Below are 16999 nucleotides of genomic sequence, written 5' to 3'. Positions count from 1 at the left end.
CTGATCACTAGATGTGGGCGAATTCCGCTTACAAGATTCAACCTTAACAATACATGTCATACGGTCGAGGAATTTGAATCGTTTAGGTACCAGGGTCGAATTTTCACAATAAGTTTCACGATTTTTTTTTGCGTGAAGCTGAATGTGATTTATCTAGCGTACCGCACACTCAAGTTACAGAACAACGGCTAAGCGATAACTTTGTGTCTTTTTCAACCTCTACAACAAAACCTTGACTTTGACAAACTTTGACTTTGAGTTTGACTTTTACATTGGTAGAATCAATCATATACCTATCGATGAAGCTTATATTTTCAAAAATCGAATTAAATTGCGATTTGCAACAAAAAAGTACTTAATACCCTAGTACAGGATTTAGTTTCTTTGGGTGTTTACACATACAAAATATATTGTAAAAATCATCATATTGGTTTCCGCGTACAGTCGGCCGCACCCGTTCCGTCCCTCCGTGTCCATCGACTCCGCCATCATTCGAATCGGATTACTTACGTCAAAAAGCATTTATTGATTTATTCAACCGATACCGTTCCGTCGTTTTTCAGATTCGAATTTAAATACGTGTGCAGTTCGTAGTAAGCCCAGTCATAATTGTAATTGAATATGAATATGAAAAATAAGCCGAAGCGGTGCTCTTTGTATTATTGGTCTAACAGTTAAACACTGCACCCACTGGGCCCGCGTGGGAACTATGGCCCAAGCCTTCACATTCTGAGAGGAGGCCTGTGCCCAGCAGTGGGACGTATATAGGCTGGGATGATGATGAACAGTTAGTCACCTGTTTAGACACTAACAAAATGTAATGTTTGGTCGAATGATTGTAAGGCATATTTTTTCTACTTGTTAGGTTACCCAGAGGCTCTCGTTCCAACTTCAGCACAATGAAAGAGATGAATGCAATGTTGACGATGTTTAAGAACGTAGGTCATCTGATCACTTATTGCTCGGTTCATTTCATGTCGTATCATACACTACCAGATTATTGTATTGTCACGCAAGTTACATAAGTATACCAAATTTCAGACCAATCCAACGAGTGGAAGATGGTCGGATTTCTGTCTCTTAAAATACTAATAAGTAAATCTCAAGAAAACTTAACCGTTATAGTTTTCCTTGTATGTTTGATATACTTACTAACATCCTGATTTAAAAAAAAATCCAGCACCGGTTTAGCAACCCCTAATCGTTTTAAAAGATCTATCTAACGATACTCCACACTACAAGGATGGATGAGAAAAAATCACCCCCACTTTACGTCTATAGGTACCATAGTATTTTTTACTGTACCATTTTGTCGGCATAGAATACATATATATTCGTGTAAAATTACAGCTTTCTAGCATTGATGGTCCCCAAGCAAAGCTGCGGACGGACAGACAGCCGGACAGACTTGGCGAAACTATAAGGGTTCCGTTTTTCTAATTTTAGCTACGGAACCCTAAAAAAGGCAGCATTATTTTCTGTTGTATGTTAGTATGCACGGTTTTTCCAAAAAGGTATTCTCACACCAGCATTTTCTAAACTATGGATCTACTGATGGGTCACGAGCGGCAACCAGCAGGGCTACTACGAAACTCGAAACTCGAAGTTCGTGTCGTGCGGTCCCTCTGACACTTATACTATTTAATACGAGAGCGAGAGAGACGGTACGATACGAACTTCGTGTTTCGTAGTAGCCCTGCAGGCGCGCTCTAAAAGTCGGCACACAGGGAGTCTCTGACCATGGGGCTTTAAATACAGGGTTCGATTCTATTTACACCCTGTAAAGTCGTAAATGTCCTCTACGAAACTCGAAACTCGAAGTTCGTGTCGTGCGGTCACTCTCGCTCTCGTATTAAATAGTATAAGTGCCAGAGGGACCGCACGACACGAACTTCGAGTTTCGAGCTTCGTAGTAGCCCTGCTGATCTACCTACTCACCGCGGTACAAATGTCAAGTAAGGGGTCCGAAACATAGCTACTTTTTTTTTACTAAGTTGCGGTCCGGATTTTGGAACCATTTTATTATAAGTACTATTAACGTTTTCTGACTTAAACACACGTCCTTAAAAAGCTTATGCCCCATTACAGCCCATATTAATACAAAACAGCCATTATAAGAATATCTAAAAGGCATTATAGAACGTAATTTGTGCATCGTGGCACGGGGTCAACGGCTGCGCGACCCACTTCGGAGATGCCCGGCCAGACAAAATGAACGCTGCGCAAATCACCCCATAGAGGGCACTGTTTACAATATTTATAATACCTTCTAAAGACTAGCATTTCAATTAAAAAAATACATATCATCATCCCAGCCCACTGCTGGGTACAGGCCTCCTCTCAGAATGAGAGAGCTTAGGCCGTAGTTCCCACGCGGGCCCAGTGCGGATTGGGAACTTTTACGCACTCCATTGAATTGCTTCGCGGTTCGTGCAGGTTGTCTCCGTAAAGCTCGTGGTAAATTTCGAATGTAATTTTCACACATGAATTTCGAAAAACCCAAGGTTTGAACCCACGATCCTCTGTTTGAGAGGGCATAGGTCAATCACTAGGACTTCACGGCTATTTGGAGTCTAGCATTGCATTGGTAAAATATATTTTATGCCTAGTGCATAAAATAAAATCTTCAAATTCAAATTCAAATTCAAAATTATTTATTTGTTAAACATAGGTCAATAGATGGTACATTAGGTGATTAATTGTATCACTATGTCTCGTCATATGGCATACAAATATAACTATAACGACAGCTATACATGCATCATAATCATAACAAAACAATAATTTAAATAATCTTCGTCTAAGACCAAGGTGTCAACAGCCACAAACAAAGAAGTTTCATTATTTTTTTTTAATACATTTTTTATTTATATAAAACTAAAAATCAATCAAATCAATCAAAATAAATCACTAAAACTAAAAAATATATAATTATATAGTATTGCATGAAAAATAAAATTTACGTAGTGAGTGATCAATTGTTTTCACTGTTGCTATTTCATTTCCTCGCCACCGAAGTGAAAAGCAGAGTGTAAAACTCGAGCATTAAATCCATTTTCCCCTCGACGTGTCTATCCACCCTCGCCGTACCGGCTCGGGTGGCTATATGAACGTCTTGGGTAAAATGGCTCGTTTTATGCTCTTGTTGTACAATCTATACTATTTTATAGTTGAAAGAGCATAATCAGGGCATAAAATAAAGAGCCTTTTGTCACGAGGGAGAAGTGTCTATAGCAGTCGTTTTGTGTTTACACCAGTAAAAATAGCCAAGTGCGAGTCGGACTGGCGCGTAGAGTAGGTACCTAAAGGGTTCCGTACAGTATGCCCATAATATGATAACATAACGGACATAGTCTAGTAGGATAGTCTCGTTGACACCTTTTCTATGAATCGCATACACTTCGCGGTGATCGCAGCACAGCTGAAAATATTCGCGGCACACCGGTTGAAAACCTCGGGTCTATAGGCTGTATAATGTACTGCCGATACTAGTTATTTTTTATTGTAGTAATACCTAGTAACATATTATCGCGCCATATAAGCTAAAGTATTTACGGATCGTGTAAGATATTGTAGCAGAACCTATTAAATAATGTTGAACTAGCGGTAAACCACTTATAGCAATAACACGCAATATTACACACAGGAAACTGTGGTGTACTTCCGCATTGGAACACTAAAGTATGGCGGCCCGATTCTGCGGGTTTTAATATCTTAGGATATAAGTGCGAAAGCGTTTGTTTAGCCTTCTATCAATCACGGAGCATACGATTAACGTGATTTTCTGCACACTTTTCGGAAAGATTTGCGCCATCTGTCGAAAAATCATTAAATAATACTAAGGGAAAATAGAGCGTTGGAATCAGGGAGCACTAATGGGCCGAACTGGCAATGCTGGTGAAATTGTATAAGGATAAATAAGGCATGCTGGCGTCTAGTACCTTATCCTTTTGGAGGGTACGACTGTAAACCGTAACGTTAATGATACAATTCTGTTAGCGTTCCAGCACTTTTAATATCAGAATACGCCTTCGGGCTCGGACGTGGTTATTTTACTGAAACTTATCCGTTCATCATCACCTTAAGTGTCGAGCAATTTTTATAATGCTGCCGATAAATGCCAAAAGCTGGCTTTGAACGTAAAATTTTAAAATATAACTTTAATTTATGTAATTTTCAAGCGGGCACTTGTACTTGGTAATTGGGCTCTTGTAACGCTCATAAAGGTATGCAGTTGAACACTAAGTACCTAAATATAAAAGGTTGTATGAGCATTAAACCTTAATACAAATTAAGATTGTAATGATTGATTTTACAGACCAGCTTTTAAATTTCTTACCCCTGCGTCACAAAACTGGCTGGAAAACTTTGTATCCGGAACGCCTGCATACGTTTTTGAAATTGCAAGTTCAACGAACTCGACGCCGGGCAGCCAATAGGAGCGCAGCACGCGCAATGCGACGACCCCATTGGCTGCTGCTACCAGGGACGCAGGCTAGGAAAATGGCTTACCCCCTTATTCATAAACGACAATTAAACCTATTTTAGTTAAAATGCCGCTAAAATTCGTTTGTCCTTATCTGTCACTTAGACATTTGTATTTGTTAGAAAAGGACAAAGCATTTGTTAGTTAACATAGGCTTGTTAAGTTTTATGAATAAGGGGGTTACAATTTACTGGGAAAAGACTCTAAAAGATAGTAATTTTACTTCAAACCAGGCAAAAGTTCTAGCGGTTCGATCGATTGTTCCACTCATTTTACAAGGACTTTTAACGTATGAAAACAGTGTAATTAAAGTTTAGACTTGCTCTTTTTTCACAAAAAATATACATACTTTAAAACAAATCTATAGAAAAAGAGGACAGTTATAAAAAAAAACTAATTAACTCCATCTATTCCCTTAAATTTAATTTTAAATACATCAACCGTTTCCTTAAAAAATGAGAAGCATAAAAGTTTATATTCCCGTACTACGAAAACAAAAAATCTATTTAATAGATCTAGATCAGTTCATTTCATAGAATGCAAACAGCCCAGTTGGATCACGCCCAGAAATCCGAATTGCTAACTTTATGCAAGCCATACCTTGCCATATTTAGGTCAATCTGTGGACAATGTTGTTTATGTTAAAAACGTGGCCACTGCAACTCTACTGCATTTTGCTTTTTAGTAACTTGGTCTTATTTGGATTCATATAATATCTTTTTACTTTATTTACAAGTTTAAAGCTGTTGTCTCTCTATAAATTCACATTGAGTATTGTAGAAGTGCGAGACGAAGCGTTGGCAGGCCTCCCACCAGGTGGACTGACGACATCGTGAGAGTGGCGGGAAACCGGTGGATGCAAGTGGCGAGTAGTCGTTCATTGTGGCGTTCTAAGGGGGAGGCCTTGTCCAGCAGTGGACGTCTTCCGGCTGATGATGATGATGATGATGATTGTAGAGGTAGAAGAACAAGAATACATTTTCCTAAATTGTAATGGGTAAGGAACTATCTTGTTTACTCTTTTATTATATTTAGTCCACCACGGGAACAAAGTTGCGGGGATAAGTTGATATTGCTTAGAATATGCCTTCTATTAATAGAGTGGTTCACACCATAAGACCAAATCGCTACTAGTAAAAAAAAAATTATTTTAGCCCTGATAATCAGATAAATTTTCAATTAACTGCAAAATTAGATTTTTAGATTTAGATGCTTCCGCCATTTCCATACAAAATCTATAGAAGTTTTGACAGCTCGTAAAAGTACCTCAACAGATTGGTGGTGTTAACACTGTCAACTAATTGCTCTTGAGTGTAGATTCAGCAATTCTGTTTGGAAGCACACTAAACACCATGTTCAAGTGTAAATTAAGTGTTAGACTCAAAGCTAATATAGCTGTTATCTATATCTTATCCAAAAGTACCTTTTTACATATGCCTGCTGCTTCGTCCATACGGTGAAAAACTCCTAAGATACTAAAGTGGCCGTTTACAGTGGTTTATCCTACTTAAGCGTTGACTGTCAGTCAGTTAGACCTGACAGTTGTTTTATTAACTTGCTTCGTTGTCAGTGTCGCTATAATGTACCGTAATCTAATATCTTGTGTCAAGGGTCATTTGTCGTCGACAACAACTGCAAGTTGTCAAAGTTCCAAAATAATAAACGCGGTAGTGCAAGTAAGAAGCGACAAGCGGTTCGCTAGAAATAATTGAGAATTATAGAGCTATGGTAGATCTAACTAGTTTTTAATGTAATGCTAAACAGAAGATGACTGAATAAATAGGAAAACGGTGTATTTGATACTACCAATAAAAGGACATACCTTTTGTAGGATTGTGTGTGGCAACAGCAAGCTGAGCCGTCAATTATTAGACATCTCAATTGACAAAATTTATTTATTATAAAGCAAATAAAAATATAATTTTATAATCACAAATTTAATGTGTTTTTATCATAGGTAGTTGGGTCTTGAAATTATCGGTTTATAATATTAACCAATTCATTGATTTAAGACATCTAACAAAATATTTATATTATAAATATAATTTCAAAATTTATGTGATAATAAAAATTTATTTATTATTCATATAAATTGAGATGTTAACCGCTTGAAAGTTGTCTCCGGCACCTTGATACAAACTATGGCGATCGGCGTCGCATTTGGCAGCGAATGTTGGAGCGAGTGCGATACACTGCGATATCGCTTGTCGCCTTATTGAATCTGTTCACATGTGGCTGGATTGGAACCATAAGCAAACCGAATATAGAAACTAATAAGGTTTTGTCAAAAAAAATGTTTTCATGACACGCATTTATACTGCTGATATTTTTGGGTTTTTAATATTACATATACAGTCAAAGAAACTGAGTCGCGTCCGAAACCTTTCTACTACTGATATCGTATTGAAATTATATGCGAGTACATCTGCCAAAGAAATTACGCCGAAATTGATTATGAAATGGTCCTACCCTGGTACGCGATGCAGTTTCCTCGACTGTAGGTAGGTACATGCCTGTCAAATTTTAGTCCAATGCGACAACAGGGTAGTTGAAATAACTTTAGTAAAACCATCCAAATTAGTAAAACAAATGTGATACTACAATGTGATTCATAATTAATTTCAGTACAGGTAGAGATATGTATATAATAAAACTCGAAAGATAACTTACCTCAAGAAACATAAATATGTATTAGAAAAATTATTCAATTTAGGCTATAACAAGCACTTATGAATGTCAAAAAAAAACTACCACCGGTTCGGAAAAACCTCTGTTGAGAAGAATCCGGCAAGAAACTCAACGAGGTATATATTTTTTTAAACAGATTTACAATATTATTAAATGATATGTATACATCACAAGTATTTAACACAACTTTATTTTTAACACAGTAGGTTCGCTATTTGAAGGGATCGTTAATGCGGATCGAAATTAATTCCAAATATCCCTGTCCATGATATAATCATTAACTTTATAATACGCCTTAGATATTAATGTCTTCTTGACAATAGATCTGAATTTTGTATCCGTTTCATTTATAATATTTTTTGGAATTTTGTAACTAAATTTATTCTATGAAACCGACACGTAAATTAATACAAGATATGTTTTGTTCATATTGTTTATATTTGTAGTGACACTGTACGTATATTTAACAAACCCTGGAGCTAGTATGTTGTAGTTGTATCCTTTTCTGACTAACAAGCTGGAAAAAGACGGATGCTTTATATTAACCGCTGTCTTTAGGGAGTCGGTTAATGATCAGTTAATTGTTACCGCATAATGAATTACCCTAAAGTCCCTGTGGCCTTTAAAGTTTTTATTTGCTTCTGCACAATTAGTGAGAGTTGTCTTGACATACATTTTCGCTGTGAATTTCTTAGAATTCTCAGTATTAAATTATTATAAATTATAACATCAAATAAATAAAATAAAATAAAACAAAAACAATATCACATTAAATCAAATTAAATTACATTTATCAAAACAATCTTAGAATTACATATCACATGGGCAAGGTTTTTTTACAGATAAAAACACCAATCTACTTACTCGTCATCTGCCTTTCTTTGTTTGGAGCTTGATTTTATCCGAATTAATTTATGTAATTTTCCCCAGTCTTCAAAATGAACTATTACGAACATGTGAATGTATTTTGTAGCTATAAACTATAGATATAACAATTTAGATTGACGTGCAGTCAATCGACTACTTGTGTTTCCCTAAGAAATAACAGTTACTACACGGCACACCGTGTTATGTAAATAATACGGGGTATTAATGCTGTAGGGTTAAGGGGGACGATTAAAGTTTCACTCGAACGTTGAAGTTCTTCGGGATTTTTCAATTGAGAATGAAAAATGCGTATGTGGTTGGTATCTGTCATCATGTATTTTCTTTTATACATGTTTTATATTTATTCATGTATACATTTCGATCAAAAACTTTTATCGGATGTTCAGTCAAACTTGACAAACCAACTTCTAAAATATTACTAATTGATTTTATTACATACATGATTCGGTATAATATTCGTGATGGCGAGACTGTAAGACATAGAGCACTGGAAACAAATCCTTTAGGCCTCATAATGGCAAGCAAACAATTTAAAAGTTGCCACTTTACATTTTAAAACGTAAGTTTTTGCAGTTCCGTAGAACGGGCCAGGCGGTGCGCACGCGGTTGGCGCTGCGCCCAATGATCGCCCCAATTACGAACCGACTTACGACCCGCTACTTAACTGCACTTGCTAATTTACTACCCTACACTTACTAGTTTTTACCAATGCCAACTTGGAATTTATACCTCGTGTCGGTAAAAGCTGTATTTGCAACACAAACGAACAGTTTTTCTGAGAAAATGAATGAAGCAGTTACTGCATTTATTTTTCGGGAACTTATCCTAAAACGTACCACTTGTAATTAGTTTATTATGCGCCATAAGAGCGCCGATATGAATCAAGTTACGCAAAGCAATACAATGTTTAATTTTTTGAGTCGATTGAGTACCATTATGGGCGCCAATGAGAAAAATTCTAGATTTAGATACAAAATTTGAGCAGTTATATAAATTTAGTTGCGCAAAATTAAAATAATTATATTATTTGTAGGCCTTTCCATCACATTTTGGGCACCAATGAATAGATTTATCGGCCTCTGAGTAAAATTAAATTTAAAAATATACAACACGACGTTACATGAAGTTATACACGACGAATCGGTGCCTGTAACAAAAATAAAATACGTCCAAATTATCTGCCGTCCTCGCAATCGAGGCCAGAGGTTGATACTTCACAAGAAAAGTGACTAAACATACATTTTTCCATAAAAGGGGGTCAGGACAATTAGTAACTGTTGAAGAGTCATTATGTTTGACGTCAGGCCAGGCGTCCCAACCGTATGGAAAGGTCGGGCACCGTACGTCATGATATCGATGCCAAAGTAAACACGACGTGCTTTTAGAGAGCAGCTCATGTTATCCTAAGGTTAATGTGTATTAAAAATACGTTAGAATCTTAGCCAGAAAGGTTACGTACTTTGAGCGTCTATGTTTGAGATCATAATTTTCTGGCCTCACAATATTTTTTGCCTTTACACACTGAAAAGCTTTTTTTTGCATTTTACTTAACTTCAAAGATATTATAATTGAATTTTAACAACTTCTATCAACGTTAACCTCGTATGCAAATTTACCGTAACCAAGATTCTCATAGAATTAGAATACAGAATTATTCAGAAGCCTCATTCTAATCTCCGCTTACTAAGACCAGTGCGTCTAGAATGATATCAAATCGAAAAACCGGTGTGGCTTAACGACAACAATATCTTTGGTCTACTCGCGGTCTCAGTGTAAATGATCGAAAAGTTGAGGTAATGTCCTGTAACGTGGTGCATATTTCTGCGGAAGTGCTAGTTCAAAACATAGTATTATTCTCTTTGAAAGAACACTAATACCCGCTGCACTAATAGATGCGTCCTAAGGCTACTTTACCACGGCACTGGTTGTGTAAACAGGAGTTCACTCAGGTTTATGGGGTAGACAACAAACAAGTTTTGAATAGACGTATGGTAAACTGTACGCCATTGTCCGCCTTAATCGAGCTCTGTTGTAGTTTCTAAAGCGGCTCGTATACTTTGCTTATCGTGTTCTTTGTTGCAACAGATTCGTTCGATGCAGCAGACCGGGTTGGCGAATGGCTAATGGTGAACAGATGTTGAATTCTTTTTGAATATCTGCATATCAATTTAGTCTTGGGTAAGCAGATGTTCAGTTAAAATGTACTTACTTAGTTTTTAACATATGAGAAGATGGCGAGATTATTTGGACATGTTCGCAAAGGACTGGACTGGCGCTGTAGTACGTACACCATCAGCCAAATATGTGGTCTACCACCCTAAAGTTGATAATAGTTTGCATGTCATAAAACAATAATGACAATAGACGTGTCTGTCAACTTGAAAGTTCAACTTTAGCGACATATTCAATTGATAGGAACTTGTTTAAAAATTGATAGACCACTTCTTTGGCTGATGGTACATAATGCTGAGTCAAACTTAATTTTCAGTTCAGAATTCAGTAGTTTTTGCGTAGAATAACAAGTACCTACTTCACGCAACATCACAAACTCTTGCGATTATAATATTAAATAAGGATAATCAACAAATCTGGTAAAGCATTTTCTTAGTTAGCTTAGTTCTTTAACATGAACTTTGACTCCACAATTCCACATAAAAAAAATCTTAAATAAAGATTGCACAGGCTACGAAAGTTGCCGCCTAAATATTGCAGGAAAACACACTCATATTATTTTTGGTTTCCTGTTCAAATTCCCTTTGTTATATTCGTCCGTATAAATAAAACCACCGCTTCTTCTTCTTCTCTTTTAAAATATGGCTTTTCTGACCTAATTAATAGGACAATTTCGCCAGTGTCAAGGTAAACTCTTTGAGAGGGACTTTGGTGATTGTATTTTTTGCAACTTGATAGCAAAATTCCAGAAACCACCCACGTGGAGACAACTTGCGCATTAAAAAATGTCAGACACGAGAACAATATAGAATTTTGTGATCACTGTTCACTGTTAAGGTTAATCGCCGCATAAACACTATCAAAATTATACTTCAACTAGCTAAAGAAACAGAAATAGCAAAATTAGATATTGTCTACATCCGCCATGTTCGAATGCTACAAATTGAATCCTAAAACCACCTCATCCACCCCGCAAGAATAATTTGACACGTGACATTTGATTGTCATTGACTTAGGTCGTGTGTCGCACAATGGGCCCAATAAGGCTATTGTCCGGCTAGCAATAAATATTTGTGACGCATAACACAGAAATAGGCCTAATGGCTATTTGAAAGATGGAGGTGTATAGAGGAGTAGTTGGTATTGGTTGAAAGATTGGCGGTACGAAAGGATTTATGTATAAGTGCAAAAAAAACGGAGAGACAGAAGAGAGGGCCGTTAATTGCTTACTTTTTGATGCTTTCTTTATGTAACTGTCTATTGCTTGCTATATGATGTTCAATAAAGGGTCACTTCATTGTATTGTATTATTGAACGAGAATTTTAAAGAAAGAATGGAAAATATTTTACAAGCTAAAACTAGCTGTGAAATAATTAAAAAGTAAAAATGTTGACATTTGCATATTTTTCCAATGAGATTACATATTTATATTTCGCTAAATCATTATTAAATATTTTGGGTAAGTTATGCCATAAGAGTTTCAGTTGACACTAGTTAAATGGAGTTTTTAAAACCACGCTGTAAAATTAGTCCCATTTTTGGGCGCCAGTATAGCATCCTATATTAAACAATGCTTTAACCATGCTTTATGTAGGAGTTACTGTTTAGCGATAAAAATTACATTGGATATATTTGCTAAATTCGGAAACAGGTAGTAAAATAACAAGTGTTTGCTTTAAGTCAAAGATGCAAAAATAGATTAAACGAGTAGGTACACGGAAGCACCTATGCTAATATTATTAAATAAAAAAAATATATTTCAGGTCGAAAATACAAACTGAGACATGGACGCACAGAAAAACCAGAAAAAGAGACCAGCGCTGGGAATCGAACCCAGGTCCTCAGCATTCCGTGCTGTGTGCCATACCCCTACACTACCACTGGACAGGAGTACAGACACGAATTTCTCCTATGCACACATATCTCAGGTTACAGGTTGCAAGCAGCAGCACTAGCGACGTCTATGTTTCGCTCTCATCGAGAGACGTTACATTCTTTCGGAATTAACCACTCACCCAGACTCAGTTTGTATTTTCGATATGGTTTTATGGGATGACCGTAAAAGTCACAAATTTGGAGTTTAAATAAAAAATATAAAAATACTCCAAATAACCAATCATATTTCAGGTCATTTTGGTAACCCATATTCTACTCTGTATTATAATATCCAGGACAGTAATTACATGCTATTACTTTAAATGAAGATTCTGGAAAGTTTTACTCTCCAATTGAACTGTTAGAAAAATAAAGAAAAATAAAAACCATCTTAGTGCCATCTCGTACAATTTTTAGGTACCAATCTTTTAAAATACAATCCACTGAAATGACTAATTGTCTAGTAATTATGCTTATTGGCATAAATTTCGTTCATTCCACTCCTTTTAGAAATAAAATTAACTTGATAGATATCAGTCAAAAAGGTTGTTTTTTCGTCAATACTGATCCGAATAATAACACCAAAAACCCTCATTGACAGCAACAGAATGTCAAATTAGCAACCAATCAATTATTCGCACAAGGTCGAGGGTTTAAGCAAATTATATGGATTTATACAAGTCAATGAGGCTAGCTTGCGACATCGCGCATCACCAACCGTTAGTCGGTGAGGGACTGCAGGGGAGCCAAGGTCGTCTATAATAAGCTTGTTTGTTTCACATAAGTTTAAGGGATGGTTTTAATTGGGACTGTCGTTGTCTAAAAACTGTCTTAAATTCATCATCCTTCCCTGGAATTCCTGGAATCCGTGGTGACCTAGTAGTTTGACTTGCCTCAAGCAGATGGTCGTGGATTCGAGCCTGGACTAGGATCTCTGAGTTTTTTGGAATTTATGTGCGAAATTAGATTCGAAAATTACCACGAGCTTTACGATGAAGGAAAAAATCGAGAGGGAACCTACACCACCCCTGAGAAGAGGCATGTGTCCTGCAGTGGGTCATATATAGATGATGATGATGATTATCCTTTCGTCGGTAATATTTGCTACTTAAATAAATGCCTTTCTTCCGTTAACCCGGTGTTAACGTTTTCCTTAACTTGGCTGGAGTATTCCAGCTGATAGTTGGGTTAGCTTGGTCTGACATCCCTCTTAAGGTTTCTCATCAGAATCCAGACACAGAATTCTCCTCACGTTTGTCAAACTTCTTCATCATCATCAGTCCATCTAATGGGAGGCCTGCCAACGCTTCGTCTTCCGGTTTGTGGTCGCCACTCGAGGACTTTTCTCCCCCAACGGTTATCTGTTCTTCGAGCGATGCGGACCGCCCTTGGGGACTTCAACCTTTGAACTATGTTGTATAAGTGGAATGAAACGTGACGAGGTGATGTACGTTTGAATTTGAACGAAGAATGGGTATCGAGATTGAGTGAAGAACAAATGAGAAGTTATAAAAGATGATGACGTACGAAGGAACGAAGTGAATGGTGTGTGTGTGTGTGTGTGTGTTTTAACGTGATTCTTACGATTTTCTCATTTGTTCTTATTCGTTTGCCAATAAAGGTTTTAAACCACCGCTCACAAGCCAGGTTCCACTAACCTGTGTCATATTGTGCAGTCAGCGTGCCGGCCGGTTCGCGGGCCAGTCATAGCGGGCCGCGCGCGCCACTCCCGCGCATTCTCCTAGATCCCGCGTCCTCAGCCTAACCATAGACTAACTTTTTAAAGTACATTGTTCTGCACTACACTCAAATTGGAGACGATCTTCTTGTTTATCTATAAACGAGAAAAATATTGCTAAGTCACCTCAAAACGTGATAAGTATGTATAAATTATTGTGTATAAGTTCACTCATTCATTCATTCATGATGAAATTGATGATCGGATAGCACAGTGGTTACAGAACGTCACTACGAAACTTGAGGTCCCGGATTCGATCCCCAGATATTTATATAAAAAATATTAATGTTCGTTCTCAAGTCTTGGGTGTTTAATAATGTATTTATTTATTTAAGTAATCCGTTGCCAAATACCCACAGAAATTCCCCTGGGATGAGGTAAATTAGTGTCAAAGCTGCCTGTCATAAAACTAATTGTAAGAAGTATTTTTTTTATGATCAGAATAGATGTTATGTAATTACCCAACACCTATCGATATTAATCTATTACAAATGTGAATGTGAGCATATCCGTCTATTTGATTGCTTTTGTGCTTTCGCGCTTAAAATACTTAGACGATCGTGATGGGTATCGAGATAGTTTGATAGCCTAAGATGGATGAAATAGGATAATTATTAGTTAATTCTGAAAAATCGCTACAAAGAGATTCCTCGCAGATGAAGTCGCGGGCAATAGATAGGTGTAGTTAATAAATCATTCGGATGCTTACTTTCATTCATTCATTCATTCATTCATTCATTGTGTTCATGCTGACTGTCATAATTATCAAATATAAAATTATTTTTCGATTATTAAACTCAGTCAAATTTTATAATTTAATTGATTGATGATTGATATTGTTGAAACAGGCAACCTTTTTCCTTTACATGAGTCACCGTGTTTGTTACAATCTCACACCAAAACAGCTGGATAGAACGCTTGGATGAAATTTGGTAGGTAAGTAGATACTTAACTGGATCTTTGTCTTTATTATAATCTTTGTAATACTTATAAAAAAATACCATCTTGATTGTTAATTAAGTACACCCTAAGACCCTAACGGACCATAACTAAAACAAAACAGTTAATCATAGATACGAGAAACATATTGTGAAATATTACGGAAAGACACGAGGAATTTTCCTCTAATTCCAGACACACACACTTTCAAATAATATTCATTGATGTATTTTCCATCAATACCGTGCTTTAGCTTTGCAACGCTTTACAATCACCTGAAAATTGGCGCCTTCATTGATTATCGTTTCCAAGTAAGGTTTTATCTGTGAAAGTGACAACGCTGAAGCATTCTAAAAATGGATTATCCACAAATAAACATAGCTCTGAGGCTTCTTATAGATCCGTCCTCCACTAACTTCAAGCCGTAGTAACATCAATAAACCTCCTTAGAAACCTTACTTCGAATGCAATCCGGGAACTAAAGTCCCGTAGTTCTCAAAGCTCTAAAAATAATAGCGGAGGAGTGGTCAGGAGTTAATATTATTACTTAGATAGTGCAGAACGTTATCAAACATACATTAGCGACTAGCCCACGTCAGCGCCATTCATCCATTTCGATCGGCACGCACACACTCAAACCAACCCCACCTTCGACACCAGATCATCACTTGACATCATCAAACCAAAGGAAAACAGCAAAGAAACCACAAAACGAAACCTGAACACGACATCACTCTCACAAGCATCCACCATCTTATGTTCATTCACAAAAATCGCTACAGCACAGCGACGGCTTGTTTACCGTTTTACGCTCCTCAACACGCTTTAACACTTAGTATAACAACACTTTTGTATCCTAAATACTGTGTTAGTACGTTTTTAATGCTTTTCCGAGTCGATTTTCAGTATTCAGCACGGTTTTTGTTGACCGTAGTGTCGTTTGGTTGAGCGCGGAGACATGACAGTATAGCGCGGGGGATCGTCTGAAACTAAAGAATGGTGGCAGGACTGCGGAGAGCCACGGCCGCGCATGCGCGGTGACTACCCGCCAAAACACCTACGCGCATGTATGAGTAAGCTATGTTTAATACTGTTTGGAACTTACAATGAAAAAGCATTACATAGGAATTCAAATCAAGTAACTGTATCTCTTCTAACAGCTGTAAATTTTCTTGTGGAGTATCTTTAAATGAAGGAATGGTGGATAGGCTTGGATAAAGCTTCACAGTATATCGGGGGGTTCGTAAAAACTCGTCTTATTTTAACAGCGTAGCGGCGTAGAGCGTCTACGAGCGTCTACGGCGTAGATCGCTACGCTATAAATAGGATTGTTTTTCTTCACAAATTAGATGACAATAACAATATCGTCAACATTTATTTATGATCCCAATGAGATAGCGATCTGTTTTAGTGTTTTGTTTTGATTGTTGTCAGCTCTGCGAAACCAGTAATGTTAGGGTATTAATAAATTTGTTTTGACGGCTACAAAGGCAGCTAGAGTCTAAAGTTACAGGCTCTATCATTTTAATTGTTGTGTATTTTGTTAATAAAATAAAAATGTTTATTTTTTTCTTTACATTATGACGAAAATTCGACGATAGATGTAACAAAACTAAATAAGTACGGTAAACGTACGAGTGCTCGTCACTGCTCCAATAGATATTGGGGTGATATCTATTGGTCATTAACATGTCAAGTATCAGACGTTTACCTTAACAATGATGTTAATAAATCAACTAAAATGACTATTTAATAAAAAATATGTACCTAAGACGTAACGTATATTTAACGTAAGCCGTGGTGGCCTAGTGGTTTGACCTATCGCCTCTCAAGCAGAGGGTCGTGGGTTCAAACCCCGGCTCGCACCTCTGAGTTTTTCGAAATTCATGTGCGGAATTAAAATTGATATTTACCACGAGCTTTGCGGTGAAGGAAAACATCGTGAGGAAACCTGCACAAACCTGCAAAGCAATTCAATGGTGCGTGTGAAGTTCCCAACCCGCACTGGGCCCGCGTGGGAACTATGGCCCAAGCCCTCTTGTTCTGAAAGGAGGCCTGTGCCCAGCAGTGGGACGTATATAGGCTGGGATGATGATGATGATTTACCTAATAAAAATATTTATATTAGCATGCAGTCCCAGAATAAGCAAAGGATAAGTTTGTTGCTTTACCCTGTCAGGGTCCATGTAGTCACTCAAGACAAAGTCAAGGC

At 37.1% G+C, this 16999-nt stretch overlaps 1 protein-coding gene across 3 annotated transcripts in view; it reads right to left on the bottom strand.

Moving 5' to 3' along the window:
- The window catches only part of fid (class I SAM-dependent methyltransferase fire dancer), a 48224-nt gene extending 32466 nt beyond the window's left edge, over positions 1 to 15758 (bottom strand). The window contains exons 1-2 of one of the 3 annotated variants that reach the window (XM_074098535.1): positions 15590 to 15758; positions 13769 to 13944 (exon numbers count right to left, since the gene is read on the bottom strand). The gene's annotated coding sequence lies outside the window, so the exon portion shown is untranslated. The other 2 variants (XM_074098536.1, XM_074098537.1) reach the window with 2 other exon arrangements.
- Positions 15759 to 16999: the final 1241 nt, after the last annotated feature.

This window comes from Choristoneura fumiferana, chromosome 15 (assembly GCF_025370935.1).
Source record: "Choristoneura fumiferana chromosome 15, NRCan_CFum_1, whole genome shotgun sequence".
NCBI classification, from domain to species: domain Eukaryota; kingdom Metazoa; phylum Arthropoda; class Insecta; order Lepidoptera; family Tortricidae; genus Choristoneura; species Choristoneura fumiferana.
This window is presented reverse-complemented; position numbering and strand designations above follow the sequence as displayed.